Below are 25353 nucleotides of genomic sequence, written 5' to 3'. Positions count from 1 at the left end.
CAGTCCGTGCCTGTGGGATTGACTTTATCTTTCACACGGTCGTGCCTGTGGGATAGACTTTTTCCCACCGTGCCTGTGGGTAGACTCTATCTTTCACACGGTCCGTGGCTGTGGGAGTCACCGGTGGCTGTGGGATAGACTCTATCTTTCACATGGTCCGTGGTTGTGGGAATAGACTCTATCTTTCACACGATCCGTGGCTGTGGGGTAGACTTTATCTTTCACACGGTCCATGGCTGTGGGGTAGACTTTATCTTTCACATTGTCCGTGGCTCTGGTATAGACTTTATCTTTTTCACGGTAAGTGGCTGTGTGAAAGACTTTTTCCACGGTCCGTGCCTGTGGGATAGACTTTATCTTTCACATGTTCCTTGGCTGTGGGATAGACTTTTTCACACGGTCCGTGGCTGTGGGATAGACTTTATCTTTCACACGGTCCGTGGCTGTCTGATAGACTTTCTTTCACATGGGCCGTGCCTGTGGGATAGACTTTATCTTTCACACGGTCCGTGGCTGTGGGAATAGACTCTATCTTTCACTCGGTCGGTGCCTGTTGGATAGACTTTATCTTTCACACGGTCCGTGGCTGTGGGGTAGACTTTATATTTCACACGGCCCCTGGCCGTGGGGGAGAGTTTATGTTTCACACGGCCTGTAGCTGTGGATTAGACTTTATCTTTCACACGGTCCGTGGCTGCGGGGTAGACTTTATCTTTCACATGGTCCGTGCCTGTGGGAAAGACTCTATCTTTCACACGGTCTGTGGCTGTGGGATAGACTTTTTCTTTCACATGGTCCGTGGCTGTGGGAATAGACTCTATCTTTCACACGGTCCATGGCTGTGGGATAGACTTTATCTTTCACAAGGTCCGTGGCTGTGGGGTAGACTTTATCTTTTATACGGTCCGTGGCTGTGGGAGTAGACTTTATCTTTCACACGGTCTGTGGCTGTGGGAATAGACTTTATGTTTCACAAGGTCCGTGGCTCTGGGAATAGACTTTATCTTTCACATGGTCCGTTGCTCTGGGGTAGACTTTATCTTTCACACGTTCCGTGCCTGTGGGATAGACTTTATTTTTCACATGGTCCGTGGCTGTGGTATAGACTATCTTTCACACGGTCCGTGGCTGTGGGGTAGACTTTATCTTTCACACGGCCCGTGCCTGTGGGGTAGACTTTATCTTTCACACGGATGGCTGGGGGAATAGACTTTATGTTTCACACGTTCCGTGACTGTGGGAATAGCCTGCATCTTTCACACGGTCCGTGCCTGTGGGGTAGACTTTATCTTTCACACGCTACGTGCCTCTGGGATAGACTTTATCTTTCAAACGGTCCGTGGCTGTGGGATAGACTTTATCTTTCACACGGTCCGTAGATTTGGGGTAGACTTTATCTTTCACATGGTCCATGCCTGTGGGATAGACTTTTTCACACGGTCCGTGCCTGTGGGATAGACTTTATCTTTCACACGGTCCGTGCCTGTGGGATAGACTTCATCTTTCACACGGTCCGTTGTTGTGGGGCAGACTTTATCTTTCACACGTTCCGTGTCTGTGGGATAGACTTTATCTTTCACACGGCCCGTGCATGTGGGGTAGACTTAATCTTTCACACGGTCCGTGGCTGTGGGAACAGACTCTATCATTCACACTGTCCACGGCTGTGGGGTAGACTTTATCTTTCACACGGTCCGTGCCTGTGGGATAGACTTTATCTTTCACATGGTCCGTGGCTGAGGGATAGACTTTTCACACGGTCCGTGCCTGTGGGATAGACTTTATCTTTCACACGGTCCGTGCCTGTGGGATAGACTTTATCTTTCACATGATCCGTGGCTGTGGGATAGACTCTATCTTTCACACGGTCGCTGGCTGTGGGAATAGACTCTATCGTTCACACGGTCCGTGCCTGTGGGATAGACTTTATTTTTCACACGGTCCGTGGCTGTGGGGTAGACTTTATCTTTCACACGTCCGTGGCTGTTGATAGACTTTATCTTTCACACGGTCCGTGGCTGTGGGCAAGACTTTATCTTTCACACGGCCCGTGGCTGTGGGGTAGACTTTATCTTTCACACGGCCCGTGGCTGTGAGGTAGACTTTCTCTTTCACACGGCCCGTGGCTGTGGATTAGACTTTATCATTTACACGGTCCATGGCTGTGGGGTAGACTTTATCTTTCACACAGTCCGTGGCTGTGGGATAGCCTCTATCTTTCACACGGTCCGTGGCTGTGGGAATAGACTCTATCTTTCACACGGTCCATGGCCGTGGGATAGACTTTATCTTTCACACAGTCCGTGGCTGTGGGGTAGACTTTATCTTTCACATGGTCCGTGGCTGTGGGAGTAGTCTTTATCTTTCACACGGTCCGTGGCTGTGGGAATAGACTTTATGTTTCACAAGGTCCGTGGCTCTGGGAATACAATTTATCTTTCACATGATCCGCGGCTTTCGGGTAGATTTTATCTTTCATACGGTCCGTGCCTGTGGAACAGACGTGATCTTTCACATGGTCCGTGGCTGTCGTACAGACTTTATCTTTCACACGGTCAGTGGATGTGGGATAGACTTTATCTTTAACACGATCCGTGCCTGTGAGATAGACTCTATCTTTCACACTGTCCGTGGCTGTGGAATAGACTCTATCTTGCACATGGTCTGTGGCTGTGGGAATAGAGTGTATCTTTCAAACGGTCCCTGGCTGTGGGGCAGACTTTATCGTTCACACGGTCCGTGGCTGCGGGGTAGACTTTATCTTTCACACGGTCCGTGGCTGCGGAGTAGACTTTATCTTTCACACGGCCCGTGGCTGTGGGGTAGACTTTATCTTTCACACGGTCCGTGGATGTGGGGTAGACTTTACCTTTCACACGGTCCGTGGCTGTGGGGTAGACTTTACCTTTCACACGGTCCGTGGCTGTGGGGTAGACATTATCTTTCACAAGGTCAGTGGCTGTGGGGTAGACTTTATCTTTCACACGGCCCTTGCCTGTGGCATAGACTTTATCTTTCACACGGCCCGTGCCTGTGGCATAGACTTTATCTTTCACACGGTCCGTGCCTATGGGATTGACTCTCTCTTTCACACGGTCCGTGGCTGTGGGGTAGACTGTATCTTTCACATGGCCCTTGCCTGTGGGGTAGACTGTATCTTTCACATGGCCCGTGCCTGTGGGGTAGACTTTATCTTTCACACGGTCCGTGCCTGTGGGGTAGACATTATCTTTCACACGGTCCATGGATGTGGGATAGACTTTATCTTTCACACGGCCCGTGGCTGTGGGGTAGAGTTTATCTTTCACACGGTCCGTGGCTATGGGGTAGACTTTATCTTTCACACGGCCCGTGGCTGTGGAGTAGACTTTATCTTTCACATGGTCCGTGGCTATGGGGTAGACTTTATCTTTCACACGGTCCGTACCTGTGGGAAAGACTCTATCTTTCACACGGTCCGTGGCTGTGGGATAGACTTTTTCTTTCACATGGTCCGTGGCTGTGGGAATTGACTCTATCTTTAACACGGTCCGTGGGTGTGGGATAGACTTTATCTTTCACACGGTCCATGGCTGTGGGAATAGACTCTATCTTTCACACGGTCCGTGGCTGTGGGAAAGACTTTATCTTTCGCACGGCCCGTGGCTGTGTGGTAGACTTTATCTTTCATACAGTCCGTGCCTGTGGGGTAGACTTTATCTTTCACACGGTCCGTGCCTGTGGGGTAGACTTTATCTTTCACATGGTCCGTGGCTCTGGTATAGACTTTACCTTTCACACGATAAGTGGCTGTGTGATAGACTTTTTCACACGGTCCGTGCCTGTGGGATAGACTTTTTCACATGGTCCGTGGCTGTGGGGTAGACTTTATCTTTCAGATGGTCCGTGGCTGTGGGAGTAGTCTTTATGTTTCACACGGTCCGTGGCTGTGGGAATAGACTTTATGTTTCACAAGGTCCGTGTCTCTGGGAATAGAATTTATCTTTCACATGGTCCGTGGCTGTGCGATAGACTGTATCTTTCACACGGTCCGTGGCTGTGTGATAGACTTTATCTTTCACACGGTCCGTGACTTTGGGGTAGACTTTATCTTTCACATGGTCCATGCCTGTAGGATAGACTTTTTCCCAAGGTCCGTGCCTGTGGGATAGACTTTATCTTTCACACGGTCCGTGCCTGTGGGATAGACTTTATAATTCACACGGTCCGTGGCTGTGGGATAGACTTTATCTTTCACACGGTACGTGCCTGTGGAATAGACTTTATCTTTCACACGGTCCGTGCCTCTAGGACAGACTTTATCTTTCACACGGTCCGAGCCTGTGGGATAGACTTTTTCACACGGCCCGTGCCTGTGGGATAGACTTTATCTTTCACACGGTCCATGCCTGTGGAATAGACTTTATCTTTCACACGGTCCGTGGCTGTGGGATACACTTTTTCACACGGTCTGTGCCTGTGGGATAGACTTTATCTTTCACACGGTCCGTTCCTCTGGGATAGACTTTATCTTTCACACGGTCCGTGACTGTGGGATAGACGTTATCTTTCACATGGTCCGTTGCTGTGGGATGGACTTTATCTTTCACACGGTCCGTGGCTGTGTGAATAGACTCTATCTTTCATACGCTCCGTGCTTGTGGGATAGACTTTATCTTTCACACGGTCCGTGCCTGTGGGATAGACTTTATCTTTCACTCGGTCCGTGGATGTGGGGTAGACTTTATCTTTCACACGGTCCGTGCCTGTGGGATAGACTTTATCTTTCACACGTTCCGTGTCTGTGGGGTATACTTTATTTTTCACAGGGTCCCAGGCTGTGGGAGTAGACTTTATCGTTCATACGGTCCATGTCTGTGGGAATAGACTTTATGCTTCACAAGGTCCGTGGCTCTGGGAAGAGACTTTATCTTTCACATGGTCCGTGGCTGTGGGGTAGACTTTATCTTTCACATGGTCCGTGACTGTGGGATAGACTTTATCTTTCACATGGTCCGTGGCTGTGAGGTAGACTTTATCTTTCACATGGCCCATGGCTGTGGGATAGCCTCCATCATTCACACAGTCCGTGGCTGTGGGAATAGACTCTATCTTTCACAGGGTCCATGGCTGTGGGATAGACTTTATCTTTCACATGGTCCGTGGCTGTGGGGTAGACTTTATTTTTCACACGGTTCGTGGCTGTGGTAGTAGACTTTATCTTTCACAGTGTCCATGGCTGTGGGATAGACTTTATCTTTCACATGGCCCGTGGCTGTGGGGTAGACTTTATCTTTCACACGGCCTGTGGCTGTGGGGTAGACTTTACCTTTCACACGGTCCGTGACTGTGGGGTAGACTTTACCTTTCACACGGTCCGTGGCTGTGGGGAAGACATTATCTTTCACAAGGTCATTGGCTGTGGGGTAGACTTTATCTTTCACACGGCCCGTGCCTGTGGCATAGTCTTTATCTTTCACAAGGCCCGTGCCTGTGGGGTAGACTTAATCTTTCACACGGCCCGTAGCTGTGGGGTAGACTTTATCTTTCACACGGTCCGTGCCTTGGGAATAGACTTTATCTTTCACACGGTCCGTGGCTGTGGGAATATATTTTATGTTTCACACGGTCAGTGGCTGTGGGAATAGACTTTATATTTCACACGGTCCGTGCCTGTGGGATAGACGTTATCTTTCATACGGTCCCTGGCTGTGGGATAGACTCTATCTTTCCCTCGGTCCATGCCTGTGGGATAGCCTCTATCTTTCACACGGTGCGTGGCTGTGGGAATAGCCTTTATCTTTCACACAGTCCATGCCTGTGGGATAGACTTTATCTTTCCCATGGTCCGTGGCTGTGAGATAGCCTCTATCTTTCACACGGTCCGTGGCTGTGGGAATAGGCTTTATCTTTCACACGATCCGTGGCTGTGGGGTAGACTTTATCATTCATAAGCTTCGTGGCTGTGGGGCAGACTTTATCTTTCACACGGTCCGTGTCTTTGTGGTAGACTTTATCTTTCACACGGTCCGTGGCTGTGGGAGTAGACTTTATCTTTCACACGCTCCGTGGCTGTGGGAATAGACTTTATCTTTCACACGGACCATGGCTGTGGGATAGACTTTATCTTTCACACGGTCCGTGCCTGTGGGATAGACTTTTTCACACCGTCCTCGGTTGTGGGTAGACTTTATCTTTCACATGGTCCGTGGCTGTGGGAGTAGTCTTTATGTTTCACACGGTCCGTGGCTGTGGGAATAGACTTTATGTTTCACAAAGTCCGTGGCTCTGGGAATAGAATTTATCTTTCACATGGTCCGTGGCTGTGTGATAGTCTGTATCTTTCACACAGTCTGTGGCTGTGGGATAGACTCTATCTTTCACACGGTCCGTGGCCGTGTGATAGACTTTATCTTTCACACGGTCCGTGGCTTTGGGGTAGACTTTATCTTTCACATGGTCCATGCCTGTAGGATAGACTTTTTCCCACGGTCCGTGCCTGTGGGATAGACTTTATCTTTCACACGGTCCGTGCCTGTGGGATAGACTTTATCATTCACATGGTCCGTGGCTGTGGGATTGACTTTTTCACACAGTCCGTAGCTGTGGGATAGACTTTATCTTTCACACGGTCCAGGCCTGTGGGATAGACTTTATCTTTCACACGGTCCGTGGCTGTGGGATACACTTTACCTTTCACACGGACCGTGGCTGTGTGGTAGACTTTATCTTTCATACAGTCCGTGGCTGTGGGGTAGACTTTACTTTCACACGGTCCATGCCTGTGGGATAGACTTTATCTTTCACATGGTCCGTGGCTCTGGTATAGACTTTATCTTTCACACGGTAAGTGGCTGTGTGATAGACTTTTTCACACGGTCCGTGCCTGTGGGATAAACTTTATCTTTCACACGGTCCGTGGCTGTGGGGTAGACTTTATCTTTCATACGGTCCGTGGCTGTGGGAATAGATTTTATGTTTCACACAGTCCGTGGATGTGGAGTAGACTTTATGTTTCACACGGTCCGTTGCTGTGGGATTGACTTTTTCACACGGTCCGTGGCTGTGGGATAGACTTTATCTTTCACACGGTCCGTGGCTGTGGGGTAGACTTTATCTTTCACACGGTCCGTGGCTGTGGGATAGACTTTATCTTTCACAAGCTCCGTGGCTCTGGGATAGACTTTATCTTTCACACTGTCCGTGGCTGTGGGATAGACTTTATCTTTCACACAGTCTGTGCTTGTGGGATAGACTTTATCTTTCACACGGTCCGTGGCTGTGGGGTAGACTTTATCTTTCACACGGTCCGTGGCTGTGGGGTAGACTTTATCTTTCACACGGTCCGTGGCTGTGGGAATAGACTTTATTTTTCAGACGGTCCGTGGCAGTGGGAATACACTTTATGTTTCACACGGTCCGTGGCTGTGGGAATAGACTTTATCTTTAACCCGGTCCGTGCCTGTGGGATAGACTTTATCTTTCACACGGTCCGTGGCTGTGGGATAGACTCTATCTTTCACATGGTCCGTGCCTGTGGGATAGACTCTATCTTTCACACGGTCCATGGCTGTGGGAATAGACTTTATCTTTCACACGGTCCATGCCTGTCGGATAGGCTCTATCTTTCACATTGTCCGTGGCTGTGGGATAGCCTCTATCTTTCACGCGGTCTGTGGCTGTGGGAATAGACTCTATCTTTCACACAGTTCATGGCTGTGGGATAGACTCTATCTTTCACACGCTCCGTGGCTCTGGGATAGACTTTATCTTTCACATGGTCCGTGGCTGTTGGAGTAGACTTTATCTTTCACACGGTCCATGGCTGTGGGAATAGACTTTATGTTTCACACGTTCCGTGGCTGTGGGAATAGCCTGCATCTTTCACATGGTCCGTGCCTGTGGGGTAGACTTTATCTTTCACACGGTCCGCGGCTCTGGGATAGACTTTATCTTTCACACGCTACGTGGCTCTGGGATAGACTTTATCTTTCACACGGTCCGTGCCTGTGGGATAGACTTTATCTTTCACACGGTCCGTGCCTGTGGGATATACTTCATCTTTCACAGGGTCCGTTGCTGTGGGGCAGACTTTATCTTTCACACGGTCCGTGCCTGTGGGATATACTTCATCTTTCACACGGTCCGTTGCTGTGGGGCAGACTTTATCTTTCACACGGTCCTGTCTGTGTTATCGACTTTATTTTTCACACGGCCCGGGACTGTGGGGTAGACTTTATCTTTCACCCGGTCCGTGGCTGTGGGGTAACCTTTATCTTTCACATGGTCCGGGGTGTTTGATAGACTTTATCTTTCACATGGTCCGTGTCTGTGGGGAAGACTTTATCTGACTCACGGTCCGTGGCTGTTGGGTTGACTTTATCTTTCACACGGTCCGTGGCTGTGGGATAGACTTTATCTTTCTCATGGTCCGTGCCTGTGGGATAGACTTTATCTTTCACACGGTCCGTGGCCGTGCGGTAGACTTTATCTTTCACACGGTCCGTGGCTGTGGGGTTAACTTTATCTTTCACACGGTCCGTGGCTGTTCGATAGACTTTATCTTTCACACGGTCCGTATCTGTGGAGTAGACTTTATCTGACTCACGGTCCGTGGCTGTGGGGTTGACTTTATCTTTCACACTGTCCGTGGCTGTGGGATAGACTCTATCTTGCACATGGTCAGTGGCTGTGGGAATAGACTGTATTTTTCACAGGGTCCCTGGCTGTGGGGTAGACTTTATCTTTCACACGGTCCGTGGCTGCGGGGTAGACTTTATCTTTCACACGGTCCGTGGCTGTGCGATAGACTGTATCTTTCACACGATCCGTGCCTGTGGGATAGACTTTATCTTTCACACGGTCCGTGGCTGTGGGATACACTTTACCTTTCACACGGTCCGTGGAATGTGGGTAGACTTTATCTTTCACAAGGTCCGTGAGAGTTTGTCGTAGACCTTTATCTTCAGCACGGTCTCGTGCTGTGGGGTAGACTTTTCTTTCACACGGCCCGTAGCTGTGAAGTGGACTTTATCTTTAACACGGTCGGTTGCTGTGCGGTAGACTTTATCTTTCACACGGTCCGTGGCTGTGGGGTAGACTTTATCTTTCACACGGTCCGCGGCTGTGGCAATAGACTTTATTTTTCACACGGTCCGTGGCTGTGGGAATACACTTTATGTTTCACACGGTCCGTGGCTGTGGGAATAGACTTTATCTTTCACACGATCCGTGCCTGTGGGATAGACTTTATCTTTCACACGGTCCGTGGCTGTGGGATAGACACTATCTTTCACATGGTCTGTGCCTGTGGGATAGACTCTATCTTTCACACGGTCCGTGGCTGTGGGATAGCCTCTATCTTTCACACGGTCCGTGGCTGTGGGAATAGACTCTATCTTTCACACGGTCCATGGCTGTGGGATAGACTCTATCTTTCACACGCTCTGTGGCTCTGGGATAGACTTTATCTTTCACACGGTCCGTGGCTGTTGGAGTAGACTTTATCTTTCACACGGTCCATGGCTGTGGGAATAAACTTTATGTTTCACACGTTCCGTGGCTGTGGGAATAGCCTGCATCTTTCACACGGTCCGTGCCTGTGGGGTAGACTTTATCTTACACACGGTCCGCGGCTGTGGGATAGACTTTATCTTTCACACGCTACGTGGCACTGGGATAGACTTTATCTTTCACATGGTCCGTGGCTTTGGGGTAGACTTTATCTTTCACATGGTCCATGCCTGTGGGATAGACTTTTTCACACGGTCCGTGCCTGTGGGATAGACTTTATCTTTCACACGGTCCCTGCCTGTGGGATAGACTTCATCTTTCACACGGTCCGTTGCTGTGGGGCAGACTTTTTCTTTCACACGGTCCATGTCTGTGGGATAGACTTTATCTTTCACACGGCCCGTGCCTGTGGGGTAGACTTTATCTTTCACACGGTCCGTGGCTGTGGGGTAACCTTTATCTTTCACATGGTCCGGGGTGTTGATAGACTTTATCTTTCACATTGTCCTTGTCTGTGGGGAAGACTTTATCTGACTCACGGTCCGTGGCTGTTGGGTTGACTTTATCTTTCACACGGTCCGTGGCTGTGGGATAGACTTTATCTTTCTCATGGTCCATGCCTGTGGGATAGACTTTATCTTTCACACGGTCCGTGGCTGTTGGGTAAACTTTATCTTTCACATGGTCAGAGGCTGTTTGATAGACTTATCTTTCACACGGTCCGTATCTGTGGAGTAGACTTTATCTGACTCACGGTCCGTGGCTTTGGGGTTGACTTTACCTTTCACACTGTCTGTGGCTGTGGGATAGACTCTATCTTGCACATGGTCAGTAGCTGTGGGAATAGACTGTATTTTTCACAGGGTCCCTGGCTGTGGGGTAGACTTTATCTTTCACACGGTCCGTGGCTGCGGGGTAGACTTTATCTTTCACACGGTCCGTGGCTGTGCGATAGACTGTATCTTTCACACGGTCCGTGCCTGTGGGATAGACTTTATCTTTCACACGGTCCGTGGCTGTGGGATAGACTTTATCTTTCACATGGTCTGTGCCTGTGGGATAGACTTTATCTTTCACACGGTCCGTGCCTGTGAGATAGACTTTATCTTTCACACGGTCCGTGCCTGTGGGATAGACTTTATCTTTCACACGGTCCGTGGCAGTGGGATAGACTTTTTCACACAGTCCGTGGCTGTGGGATAGACTTTATCTTTCACACGGTCCATGCCTGTGGGAAATACTTTATTTTTCACACGGTCTGTGGCTGTGGGATAGACTTTTTCACACGGTCCGTGCCTGTGGGATAGACTTTATCTTTCACACGGTCCGTGGTTGTGGGATAGACTTTATCTTTCACACGGTCCGTGCCTGTGGGATAGTCTTTATCTTTCACACGGTCCGTTGCTGTGGGGCAGACTTTATCTTTCACACGGTCCGTGTCTGTGGGATAGACTTTATCTTTCACACGGCCCGGGCCTGTGGGGTAGACTTTATCTTTCACACGGTCCGTGGCTGTGGGGTAACCTTTATCTTTCACATGGCCCGGGGTGTTTGATAGACTTTATCTTTCACACGGTCCGTGTCTGTGGGGAAGAATTTATCTGACTCACGGTCCGTGGATCTTGGGTTTACTTTATCTTTCACACGGTCCGTGGCTGTGGGATATGCTTTATCTTTCTCATGGTCCGTGCCTGTGGGATAGACTTTATCTTTCACACGGTCCGTGGCTGTGGGGTAGACTTTATCTTTCACACGGTCCGTGGCTGTGGGGTAGACTTTATCTTTCACACGGTCCGTGGCTGTTTGATAGACTTTATCTTTCACACGGTCCGTATCTGTGGAGTAGACTTTATCTGACTCACGGTCCGTGGCTGTGGGGTTGACTTTATCTTTCACACTGTCCGTAGCTGTGGGATAGACGATATCTTGCACATGGTCAGTGGCTGTGGGAATAGACTGTATTTTTCACAGGGTCCCTGGCTGTGGGGTAGACTTTATCTTTCACACGGTCCGTGACTGCGGGGTAGACTTTATCTTTCACACGGTCTATGGCTGTGCGATAGACTGTATCTTTCACACGGTCTGTGCCTGTGGGATAGACTTTATCTTTCACACGGTCCGTGGCTGTGGGATACACTTTACCTTTCACACGGTCCGTGGCTGTGGGATAGACTTTATCTTTCACACGGTCCATGGCTGTGGTAATAGACTCTATCTTTCACACGGTCCGTGGCTGTGGGAAAGACTTTATCTTTCGGACGGCCCGTGGCTGTGCGGTAGACTTTATCTTTCATACAGTCCGTGGCTGTGGGGTAGATTTTACTTTCACACGGTCCGTGCCTGTTGGATAGACTTTATCTTTCACATGGTCTGTGGCTCTGGTATAGACTTTATCTTTCACACGGTAAGTGGCTGTGTGATAGACTTTTTCACCCGGTCCGTGCCTGTGGGATAAACCTTATCTTTCACACGGTCCGTGGCTGTTGGGTAGACTTTATCTTTCATACGGTCCGTTGCTGTGGGAATAGATTTCATGTTTCACACGGTCCGTGGATGTGGAGTAGACTTTATGTTTCACACGGTCCGTGGCTGTGCGATTGAATTTTTCACACGGTCCGTGGCTGTGGGATAGACTTTATCTTTCACACGGTCCGTGGCTGTGGGATAGACTTTACCTTTCACACGGTCTGTGGCTGTGGGATACACTTTACCTTTCACACGGTCCGTGGCTGTGGGATAGACTTTATCTTTCACACGGTCCGTGGCTGTGGGGTAGACTTTATCTTTCACACGGTCCGTGGCTGTGGGGTAGACTTTATCTTTCACACGGTCCGTGGCTGTGGGATAGACTTTATCTTTCACAAGCTCCGTGGCTCTGGGATAGACTTTATCTTTCACACTGTCCGTGGCTGTGGGATAGACTTTATCTTTCACACAGTCCGTGCTTGTGGGATAGACTTTATCTTTCACACGGTCCGTGGCTGTGGGGTAGACTTTATCTTTCACATGGTCCGTGGCTGTGGGATAGACTTTATCTTTCACACGGCCCGTGGCTGTGGGGTAGACTTTATCTTTCACATGGCCCGTGGCTGTGAAGTGGACTTTATCTTTAACACGGTCCGTGGCTGTGCGGTAGACTTTATCTTTCACACGGTCCATGTCTGTGGGGTAGACTTTATCTTTCACACGGTCCGCGGCTGTGGCAATAGACTTTATTTTTCACACGGTCCGTGGCTGTGGGAATACACTTTATGTTTCACACGGTCCGTGGCTGTGGGAATAGACTTTATCTTTCACACGGTCCGTGCCTGTGGGATAGACTTTATCTTTCACACGGTCCGTGGCTGTGGGATAGACACTATCTTTCACATGGTCTGTGCCTGTGGGATAGACTCTATCTTTCACACGGTCCATGGCTTTGGGAATAGACTTTATCTTTCACACGGTCCATGCCTGTCGGATAGACTCTATCTTTCACATGGTCCATGGCTGTGGGAATAGCCTGCATCTTTCACACGATCCGTGCCTGTGGGATAGACTTTTTCACACAGTCCATTGCTGTGGGATAGACTTTATCTTTCACACGGTCCGTGGCTGTGAGGTAGACTTTATTTGTCACACGGTCCGTGGCTGTGGTAGTAGACTTTATCTTTCACACGGTCCGTGGCTGTGGGAATAGACTTCATGGTTCACACGGTCCGTGGCTCTGGGAATAGACTTTATCTTTCACACGGTACGTGCCTGTGGGGTAAAATTTATCTTTCTCATGGTCCGTGCCTGTGGGATAGACTTTATCTTTCACACGGTCCGTGGATGTGGGATAGACTTTTTCACAAGGTCCGTACCTGTGGGATAGACTTTATCTTTCACACGGTACGTGACTGTGGGATAGACTTTATCTTTCACATGGTCCGTTGCTGTGGGATAGACTTTATCTTTCACACGGTCCGTGGCTGTGGGAATAGACTCTATCTGTCACACGCTCCGTGCTTGTGGGATAGACTTTATCTTTCACACGGTCCGTGCCTGTGAGATAGACTTTATCTTTCTCACGGTCCGTGGCTGTGGGGTAGATTTTATCTTTCACACGGTCCGTGCCTGTGGGATAGACTTTATATTTCACACATTCCGTGTCTGTGGTGTAGACTTTATCTTTCACACGGTCCCAGGCTGTGGGAGTAGACTTTATCGTTCATACGGTCAATGTCTGTGGGAATAGACTTTATGTTTCACAAGGTCCGTGGCTCTGGGAAGAGACTTTATCTTTCACATGGTCCGTGGCTGTGGGGTAGACTTTATCTTTCACATGGTCCGTGGCTGTGGGATAGACTTTATCTTTCACATGGTCCGTGGCTGTGGGGTAGACTTTATCTTTCACATGGCCCGTGGCTGTGGGATAGCCTCTATCATTCACACAGTCCGTGGCTGTGGGAATAGACTCTATCTTTCACAGGGTCCATGGCTGTGGGATAGACTTTATCTTTCACACGGTCCGTGCCTGTGGGGTAGACTTTATTTTTCACACGGTCCGTGGCTGTGGTAGTAGACTTTATCTTTCACACGGTCCGTGGCTGTGGGAATAGACTTTATGTTTCACACAGTCCGTGGCTCTGGGAATAGATTTTATCTTTCACACGGTCCGCGCCTGTGAGGTAGACTTTATCTTTCACATGGTCCGTGCCTGTGGGATAGACTCTATCTTGCACATGGTCTGTCGCTGTGGTAATAGACTCTATCTTTCACACGGTCCGTGCCTGTGGGATAAACTTTATCTTTCACACGGTCCGTGGCTGTGGGATAGACTTTATCTTTCACACGGTCCGTGGCTCTGGGAATAGAGTTTATCTTTCTCTCAGTCCGTGCCTGTGGGATAGACTTTATCATTCACACGGTCCGTGCCTGTGGGATAGACTCTGTCTTTCACATGGTCCGTTGCTGTGGGATTAGACTCTATCTTTCACTCGGTCCATGGCTGTGGGGTGGACTTTATCTTTCACATGGTCCGTGGATGTGGGGTAGACTTTATCTTTCACACGGTCCGTGCCTATGGGATAGACTTTGTCTTTCACATGGCCCGTGGCTGCGGGGTAGACTTTATATTTCACACGGCCAGTCGCTGTGGGACAGACTTTATCTTTCACACGGTCCGTGGCTGGGGGGTAGACTTTATCTTTCAAATGGCCCGTGGCAGTGGGGTAGACTTTATCTTTCACACGGCCCATGCCTGTGGGATAGACTTTATCTTTCACACGGCCCGTGGCTGTGGGGTAGACTTTATCTTTCATATGCCCCATTCCTGTGGGATAGACTTTATCTTTCACACGGTCCGTGCCTATGGGATAGAATTTGTCTTTCACACGGCCCGTGGCTGCGGGGTAGACTTTATCTTTCACACGGCCAGTGGCTGTGGATTAGACTTTATCTTTCAAACGGTACGTGGCTGTGGGATAGACTTTATCTTTCACACGGTCCCTGCCTGTGGGATAGACTTTTTCACACGGTCCTTGGCTGTGGGGTAGACTTTATCTTTCACATGGTCCGTGGCTGTGGGAGTAGTCTTTATGTTTCACACGGTCCGTGGCTGTGGGAATAGACTTTATGTTTCACAAGGTCCGTGGCTCTGGGAATAGAATTTATCTTTCACATGGTCCGTGGCTGTGCGATAGACTTTATCTTTCACACGGTACGTGCCTGTGGAATAGACTTTATCTTTCACACGGTCCGTGCCTCTAGGACAGACTTTATCTTTCACACGGTCCGTGCCTGTGGGATAGACTTTTTCACACGGCCCGTGCCTGTGGGATAGACTTTATCTTTCACACGGTCCATGCCTGTGGAGTAGACTTTATCTTTCACACGGTCCGTGCCTGTGGGATAGACTTTTTCACACGGTCCCTGACTGTGGGGTAGACTTTATCTTTCACATGGTCCGTGGCTGTGGGAGTAGACTTTATGTTTCGCACAGGTCCGTGGCTGTGGGAATAGACTTTATGTTTCACAAGGTCCGTGGCTCTGGGAATAGAATATATCTTACACATGGTCCGTGGCTGTTTGATAGACTGTATCTTTCACACGGTCCGTGGCTGTGGGATAGACTTTATCTTTCACACGGTACGTGACTGTGGAATAGACTTTATCTTTCACCCAGTCCGTGCCTCTAGGACAGACTTTATCTTTCACACGGTCCGTGCCTGTGGGATAGACTTTTTCACACGGCCCGTGCCTATGGGATAGACTTTATCTTTCACACGGTCCATGCCTGTGGAATAGACTTTACCTTTCACACGGTCCGTGGCTGTGGGATAGACTTTTTCACAAGGTCCGTGCCTGTGGGATAGACTTTATCTTTCACACGGTACGTGACTGTGGGATAGACTTTATCTTTCACATGGTCCGTTGCTGTGGGATAGACTTTATCTTTCACACGGTCCGTGGCTGTGGGAATAGACTCTATCTGTCATACGCTCCGTGCTTGTGGGATAGACTTTATCTTTCACACGCTCCGTGCTTGTGAGATAGACTTTATCTTTCTCACGGTCCGTGGCTGTGGGGTAGACTTTATCTTTCACACGGTCCGTGCCTGTGGGATAGACTTTATCTTTCACACGTTCCGTGTCTGTGGGGTAGACTTTATCTTTCACACAGTCCTAGGCTGTGGGAGTAGACTTTATCGTTCATACAGTCCATGTCTGTGGGAATAGACTTTATGTTTCACAAGGTCCGTGGCTCTGGGAAGAGACTTTATCTTTCACATGGTCCGTGGCTGTGGGGTAGACATTATCTTTCACATGGTCCGTGGCTGTGGGATAGACTTTATCTTTCACATGGTCCGTGGCTGTGGGGTAGACTTTATCTTTCACATTGCCCGTGGCTGTGGGATAGCCTGTATCATTCACACAGTCCGTGGCTGTGGGAATAGACTCTATGGACCTTGTGAAAAAGTCTACCCGACAGGCACGGACCGTGTGAAATATAAAGTCTATCCCACAAGCACGGACCGTATGAAAGATAAATTCTACCCCAGAGCCACGGACCATGTGAAAGATATATTCTATTCCCAGAGCCACGGACCTTGTGAAACATAAAGTCTATTCCCAGAGCCATGGACTGTGTGAAAGATAAAGACTACTCCCACAGCCACGGAACATGTGAAAGATAAAGTCTAACCCACAGCCACAGACCGTGTGAAAAAGTCTATCCCACAGGCACGGACCGTGTGAAAGATAAAGTCTATCCGACAACCACGGACCGTGTGAAAGATAAAGTCTACCCCACAGCCAGGGACCGTGTGGAAGATAAAGTCTAACCCACAGCGATGGACCGTGTGAAAGATAGAGTGTATTCCCACAGCGACAGGCCATGTGCAAGATAGAGTCTATCCCACAGCCACGGACCGTGTGAAAGATAAAGACTACCCCACAGCCACGGACCGTGTGAAAGATAAAGTCTATCCCACAGCCACGGACCGTGTGAAAGATAGAGTCTGTTCCCACATCTAACGACCGTGTGAAAGATAAAGTCTATCCCAGAGCCACGGATCATGTGAAAGATATAGTCTATCCCACAGGCAGAGACCGTGTGAATGATAACGTCTATCCCACAGGCACGGACTGTGTGAAAGATAAACTCGATTCCAGAGCCACGGACCGTGTGAAAGATAATGTCTATCCCACAGCCACGGACCGTGTGAAAGATAAAGTCTATCCCACAGGCACGGACCATGAGAAAGATAAAGTTTACCCCACAGGCACGTACCGTGTGAAAGATAAAGTCTATTCCCAGAGCCACGGACCGTGTGAACCATAAAGTCTATTCCCACAGCCACGGACCGTGTGAAAGATAAAGTCTACTACCACAGCCACGGACCGTGTGACAAATAAAGTCTACCTCACAGCCACGGACCGTGTGAAAGATAAAGTCTATCCCACAGCCATGGACTGTGTGAAAGATAGAGCCTATTCACACAGCCACGGACAGTGTGAAAGATAGAGGCTATCCCACAGCCACGGACCATGTGAAAGATAGACTCTATCCCACAGGCATGGACCGTGTTAGAGATAAAGTCTATTCCCTCATACATGGATCGTGTGAAAGATAGAGTCTATCCCACAGGCACGGACCGTGTGAAGGATAAAGTCTACCCCACAGACACAGACCATGTGAAAGATAGAGTCTATCAAACAGCCACGGACCGTGAGAAAGATAAAGTCTACCGCACAGCCAAGGGCCGAGTGAAAGATAGAGTCTACCCCACAGGCACAGGCCGTGTGAAGGATAAAGTCTACCCCACAGACACAGACCGTGTGAAAGATAAAGTCTATTCCCACAGCCACGGACCGTGTGAAAGATAAAGTCTATCCCACAGGCACGGACCGTGTGAAAGATACAGTCTATCCCACAGGCACAGACCGTGTGAAAAAGTCTATCTCACAGCCACGGACCGTGTGAAAGATAAAGTCTATCCCACAGGCACGGACCGTGTGAAAATGTCTATCCCACAGCCAATTACCGTGTGAAAGATAAAGTCTATCCCACAGCAATGGACTGTGTGAAAAAGTCTATCCCACAGGCACGGACCGTGTGAAAGATAAAGTCTATCCCACAGCCGCGGACCGTGTGAAAGATAAACTCTACCCCACAGGCACGGATCGTGTGAAAGACGCAGGCTATTCCCACAGCCATGGACCATGTGAAAGATAGAGTCTATCCGACAGGCATGGACCGTGTGAAAGATAAAGTCTATTCCCAAAGCCATGGACCGTGTGAAAGATAGGGTCTATCCCACAGGCACAGACCATGTGAAAGATAGTGTCTATCCCACAGCCACGGACCGTGTGAAAGATAAAGTCTATCCCACAGGCACGGATCGTGTGAAAGATAAAGTCTATTCCCACAGCCACGGACCGTGTGAAACATAAAGTGTATTCCCACAGCCACGGACCGTGTGAAAAATAAAGTCTATTGCCACAGCCGCGGACCGTGTGAAAGATAAAGTCTACCCCACAGACATGGACCGTGTGAAAGATAAAGTCTACCGCACAGCCACGGACCGTGTTAAAGATAAAGTCTACCCCACAGCCACGGACCGTGTGAAAGATAGAGTCAATCCCATAGGCACGGACCGTGTGAAAGATAAAGTCTATCCCACAGCCACGGACCGTGTGAAAAAGTCTATCCCACAGCCACGCACCATGTGAAAGATAAAGTCTATTCCCACAGCCACGGACCGTGTGAAAGATAAAGTCTACTCCCACAGCCACGAACCGTGTGAAAGATAAAGTCTACCACAAATACACGGACCGTGTGAAAGATAAAGTCTATCCCACAGCCAGGGAGCTTGTGAAAGATATAGTCTACCCCACAGCCACGGACCATGTGAAAGATAAAGCCTATTCCCACAGCCACGGACCGTGTGAAAGATAGAGGCTATCCCACAGGCACGGACCATGTGAAAGATAGAGTCTATCCCACAGGCATGGACTGTGTGAAAGATAAAGTCTATTCCCACAGCCACGGACTGTGTGAAAGATAGAGGCTATCCCACAGGCATGGACCGAGGGAAAGATAGAGTCTATCCCACAGCCACGGACCGTGTGAAAGATAAAGTTTATCTCACAGGCACGGACCGTGTGAAAGATAAAGTCTATTCCCACAGCCACGGACCGTGTGAAACATAAAATCTATTCCCACAGCCACGGACCGTGTGAAAGATAAAGTCTATTCCCACAGCCACGGACCGTGTGAAAGATAAAGTCTACCCCACAGCCAAGGGCCGTGTGAAAAATTAAGTCTACCCCAAGGCACGGGCCGTGTGAAAGATAAAGTCTATGCCACAGGCACGGGCCATGTGAAAGATAAAGTCTATGCCACAGGCAAGGACCGTGTGAAAGATAAAGTCTATCCCACAGCACGGGCCGTGTGAAGATAAAGTCTACCCACAGGTCACGGACCGTGTGAAAGATAAAGTCTATCCCACAGGAACGACGTGTGAAAGATAAAGTCTATCCCACAGGCACGGACCGTGTGAAAAAGTCTATCCCATAGACACGGACCGTGTGAAAGATAAAGTCTACTCCACAGGCATGGACCGTGTGAAAGATAAAGTCTATCCCACAGGCACGGGCCGTGTGAAAAAGTCTATCCCACAGGCACGGAACGTGTGAAAGATAAAGTCTGTCCTAGAGGCACGGACCGTGTGAAAGATAAAGTCTATTCCACAGGCACGTACCGTGTGAAAGATAAAGTCTATCCCACAGCTACGGACCGTGTAAAAGATAAAGTCTATCCCACAGCCACGGACCGTGTGAAAAAGTCTATCCCACAGTCACGGACCGTGTGAAAGATAAAGTCTACTCCCACAGTCACGGACCATGTGAAAGATAAAGTCTACCACAAAGACACGGACCGTGTGAAAGATAAAGTCTACCACAAAGACACGGACCGTGTGAAAGATAAAGTCCATCCCACAGCCTCGAAGCTTGTGAAAGATAAACTCTACCCCACAGCCACGGACCGTGTGAAAGATAAAGTCTACCCCACAGCCACGGACCGTGTGAAAGATAAAATCTATCCCACAGGCACGGACCGTGTGAAAGATAAAGTCTATTCCACAACAACGGACCGTGTGAAAAAGTCTATCCCACAGCCACGGACCGAGTGAATCATAAAGTCTATTCCCACAGCCATGGACTATGTGAAAGAAAAACTCTATTACCTAGCAACGTACCATGTGAAAGATAAAGTCTACCCCACAGCCACGGACCGTGTGAAAGATAAAGTCTACCCCACAGCCACGGACCGTGTGAAAGATAAAGTCTACCCCACAGCCACGGACTGTGTGAAAGATAAAGTCTAACCCACAGCCATGGACCGTGTGAAAGATAGAGTCTATTCCCAGAACGACAGACCATGTGCAAGATAGAGTCTACCCCACAGGCACGGACCATGTGAAAGATAAAGTCTACCCCACAGGCACGGACCGTGTGAAAGATAAAGTCTATTCCCAGAGCCACGGACCGTGTGAAACATAAAGTCTATTCCCACAGCCAAGGACCGTGTGAAAAATAAAGTCTACTACCACAGCAACGGACCGAATGACAAATAAAGTCTACCTCACAGCCACGGACCGTGTGAAAGATAAAGTCTATCCCACAGCCAAGGACCGTGTGAAAGATAGAGTCTATTCCCACAGCCACGGACCGTGTGAAAGATAAAGTCTATCCCACACCACGGACCGTGTGAAAGATAAAGTCTGTCCTAGAGGCACGGACCATGTGAAAGATAAAGTCTATCCCACAGGCACGTACCTTGTGAAAGGTAAAGTCTATCCCACAGCCATGGACCGTGTTAAAGATAAAGTCTATCCCAAAAGCACGGATCATGCGAAAGATAAAGTCTATCCCACAGGCACGGACCGTGTCAAAGATAAGGTCTATTCCCAGAGCCACGGACCTTGTGAAACGTAAAGTCTATTCCCACAGCCACGGACCGTGTGAGAGATAAAGACTACTCCCACAGCCACGGATCATGTGAAAGATACAGTCTACCTCACCGCCACGGACCGTGTGAAAAAGTCTATCCCACAGGAATGGACCGTGTGAAAGATAAAGTCTACCCCACTGCCACGGACCATGTGAAAGATAAAGTCTATCCCACAGGCACAAACCATGTGAAAGATAAAGTCTATTTCCACAGCCACGAACCATGTGAAAGATAAAGTCTATCCCACAGCCACGGACCATATGAAAGATGAAGTCTATCCCACAGGCACGGACCGCGTGAAAGATAAAGTCTATCCCACAGCCACGGACCATGTGAAATATAAAGTCTATCCCACAGGCACGGACCGTGTGAAAGAGAAAGTCTTTCCCACAGGCACCGACCTTGTGAAAAAGTCTATCCCTCAGGCATGGACCGTGTGAAAGATAAAGTCTATCCCACAGGCACGGACCGTGTGAAAGATAAAGTCTATCCCACAGGCACGGACCGTGTGAAAGATAAAGTCGACCCGACAGCCATGGACCGTGTGAAAGACAGAGTCTAAAACCACAGCCACGGACCATGTGAAAGATAGAGTCTATCCCACAGCCACGGACCGGGTGAATGATAGAGTCTATCCCACAGGCACGGACCATGTGAAAGATAAAGTCTATCCCACAGGCACGGACCGTGTGAAAGATAAAGTCTACCCCACAGGCACGGAACGTGTGAAAGATAAAGTCTAATCCACAGCCACTGGCCGTGTGAAAGATAAAATCTACCCCGCAGCCACGGGCCTTGTGAAAGACAAAGTCTATCCAATAGGCACGGACCGTGTGAAAGATAAAATCTATCCACAGGAACGGGCCATATGAAAGATAAAGTCAACCCCACAGCCACGGGCCGTGTGAAAGATAAACTCTATCCAACAGGCATGAGCCGTGTGAAAGATAAAGTCTACCCCACTGCCATGGGCCATTTGAAAGATAAAGTCTACCCCGCAGCCACTGGCCGTGTGAAAGACAAAGTCTATCCCATAGGCACGGACCATGTGAAAGATAGAGTCTATCCCACAGGCACGGACCATGTGAAAGATAGAGTCTATCCCACAGGCACGGACTTTGTGAATGATAAAGTCTACCCCACAGCCACGGACCATGTGAAAGAAAAAGTCTACCCCACAGCCATGGACAGTGTGAAAGATAGAGTCTAATCCCACAGCCACGGACCACGTGAAAGATAGAGTCTAATCCCACAGCCACGGACCGTGTGAAAGATAGAGTCTATCCCACAGGCACGTACCGTGTGAATGATAAAGTCTATCCCACAGGCACGGACTGTGAGAAAGATAAACTCTATTCCCAGAGCAACGGAACGTGTGAAAAATAAAGTCTATCTCACAGCCACGGACCGTGTGAAAGATAAAGTTTATCCCATAGGCACGGACGGTGTGAAAGATAGAGTCTATTACCACAGCGACAGACCATGTGCAAGATAGAGTCTATCCCACAGGCACGGACCATGTGAAAAATAAAGTCTACCCCACAGGCGCGGACCGTGTGAAAGACAAAGTCTATTCCCAGAGCCACGGACTGTGTGAAACATAAAGTCTATTCCCACAGCCACGGACCGTGTGAAAGATAAAGTCTACTAAAGTCTACTACCACAGCCATGGACCGTGTGAAAAATAAAGTCTACCCCACAGCCACGGACCTTGTGAAAGATAAAGTCTATCCCACAGCCATGGACCCTGTGAAAGATAGAGTCTATTCCCGCAGCCACGGACTGTGTGAATGATAGAGGCTATCCCACAGCCACGGGCCATGTGAAAGATAAAGTCTACCCCACAGCCACGGACCATGTGAAAGATAAAGTCTACCCCACAGCCACGGACCGTGTGAAAGATAAAGTCTATCCCACAGTCACGGACCATGTGAAAGATAAAGTCTATCCGACAGGCACTGACAGTGTGAAAGATAAAGTCTATACCAAAGCAATGGACCGTGTGAAAGATAAAGTCTATCCCACAGCAACGGACCATGTGAAAAAGTCTATCCCACTGCCAGGGACAGTGTGAAACATAAAGTCTATCCCACAGGCACGGACCGTGTGAAAGATAAAGTCTATCCCACAGGCACGGACCGTGTGAAAAAGTCTATCCCTCAGCCACGGACCGTGTGAAAGATAAAGTTTAATCCACAGCCACGGGCCGTGTGAAAGATAAAGTCTACACAACAGCCATGGACTATGTGAAAGATAAAGTCCACCCCACAGCCATGGACCGAGTGAAAGATAGAGTCTAATCCCACAGCAACGGACCATTTGAAAGACAGAGTCTATCCCACAGGCACGGACCATGTGAAAGATAGAGCCTATCCCACAGGCACGGACCATGTGAATGATAAAATCTACCCCAGAGCCACGGACCATGTGAAAGATAAAGTCTACCCCACAGCCATGGACCGTGTGAAAGATAGAGTCAAATCCCACAGCCACGGACCGTGTGAAAGATAGAGTCTAATCCCACAGCAACGGACCATGTGAAAGACAGAGTCTATCCCACAGGCACGGACCGTGTGAATGATAAAGTCTATCCCACAGGCACGGACTGAGAGAAAGATAAACTCTATTCCCAGAGCCACGGACCGAGTGAAAGATAAAGTCTATCTCACAGCCAGGGACCATGTGAAAGATAAAGTTTATCCCACAGGCACGGACCGTGTGAAAGATAGAGTCTATTCCCACAGCGACAGACCATGTGCAAGATAGAGTCTATCCCACAGGCACGGACCATATGAAAGATAAAGTCTACCCCACAGGCACGGACCGTGTGAAAGATAAAGTCTATTTGCAGAGCCACGGACTGTGTGAAACATAAAGTCTATTCCCACAGCCACGGACCGTGTGAAAGATAAAGTCTACTACCACAGAGACGAACCGTGTGAAAAATAAAGTCTACCCCACAGCCACGGACCGTGAGAAAGATAAAGTCTATCCCACAGCCATGGACCCTGTGAAAGATAGAGTCTATTCCCACAGCCACGGACTGTGTGAATGATTGAGGCTATCCCACAGCCACGGGCCATGTGAAAGATAAAGTCTACCCCACAGCCACGGACCATGTGAAGATAAATTCTATCCCACAGCCACGGACCATGTGAAAGATAAGTCTACCCCACAGCCACGGACCATGTGAAAGATAAAGTCTCTTCCGAGAGCCACGGACCTTGTGAAACATAAAGTCTATTCCCACAGACATGGACCGTATGAACGATAAAGTCTACTCCCACAGCCTGGGACCGTGTGAAAGATAAAGTCTACCCCACAGACACGGAACGTGTGAAAGATAAAGTCTATCCCACAGGCACGGACCGTGTGAAAGATAAAGTCTACCTCACATCCAGGGACCGTGTGAAAGATAAAGTTTATACGACAGGCACGGACCGACTACTCCCACAGCCACGGATCATGTGAAAGATACAGTCTACCCCACCGCCACGGACCGTGTGAAAAAGTCTATCCCACAGGAATGGACCGTGTGAAAGATAAAGTCTACCCCACTGCCACGGACCATGTGAAAGATAAAGTCTATCCCACAGGCACAAACCATGTGAAAGATAAAGTCTATTTCCACAGCCACGAACCATGTGAAAGATAAAGTCTATCCCACAGCCACGGACCATATGAAAGATAAAGTCTATCCCACAGGCACGGACCGCATGAAAGATAAAGTCTATCCCACAGCCACGGACCATGTGAAATATAAAGTCTATCCCACAGGCACGGACCGTGTGAAAGAGAAAGTCTTTCCCACAGGCACGGACCGTGTGAAAAAGTCTATCCCTCAGGCATGGACCGTGTGAATGATAAAGTCTATCCCACAGGCACGGACTGTGAGAAAGATAAACTCTATTCCCAGAGCCACGGACCATGTGAAAGATAAAGTCTATCCCACAGCCACAGACCGTGTGAAAGATAAAGTTTATCCCACAGGCACGGACCGTGTGAAAGATAGAGTCTATTCGGACAGCGACAGACCATGTGCAAGATAGAGTCTATCCCACAGGCACGGACCATGTGAAAGATAAAATCTTCCTCACAGGCACGGACCGTGTGAAAGATAAAGTCTATTCCCAGAACCACGGACTGTGTGAAACATAAAGTCTATTCCCACAGCCACGGACCGTGTGAAACATAAAGTCTACTACCACAGCCACGGACCGTGTGAAAAATAAAGTCTGTCCCACAGCCACGGACCGTGTGAAAGATAAAGTCTATCCCACAGCCACGGACCGTGTGAAAGATAGTGTCTATCCCAAAGGCACGGACCGTGTGAAAGATAAAGTCCATCCCACAGCCACGGACCGTGTGAAAGATAAAGTC

This window comes from Cervus canadensis, chromosome 26 (assembly GCF_019320065.1).
Source record: "Cervus canadensis isolate Bull #8, Minnesota chromosome 26, ASM1932006v1, whole genome shotgun sequence".
NCBI lineage: Eukaryota > Metazoa > Chordata > Mammalia > Artiodactyla > Cervidae > Cervus > Cervus canadensis.
The sequence above is the reverse complement of the archived record's forward strand: the minus strand, read 5'-3'. Positions refer to the sequence as shown.